Consider the following 234-nt stretch of genomic DNA (forward strand, 5'->3'; position numbering starts at 1 on the left):
CGCTTGAACAATACCAGCCGTCTCACACACCGTTTACATGTACAAGAAATAATAAGATTATTATGGTAACTGAGTTTTGAATGGTTTACACCCAATGCCACATTATATGCTAGAATTATGGGTTTTGAGTTGATAGCCCGAGAAACAAATAATATACTGCATTTGTATAAGTTACTTGATGGAGTTCACATACTTACCATGCTATATCATTACTTTTAAAGTTGTTATTCACAG

Source organism: Penaeus monodon, chromosome 30, assembly GCF_015228065.2.
Source record: "Penaeus monodon isolate SGIC_2016 chromosome 30, NSTDA_Pmon_1, whole genome shotgun sequence".
NCBI classification, from domain to species: domain Eukaryota; kingdom Metazoa; phylum Arthropoda; class Malacostraca; order Decapoda; family Penaeidae; genus Penaeus; species Penaeus monodon.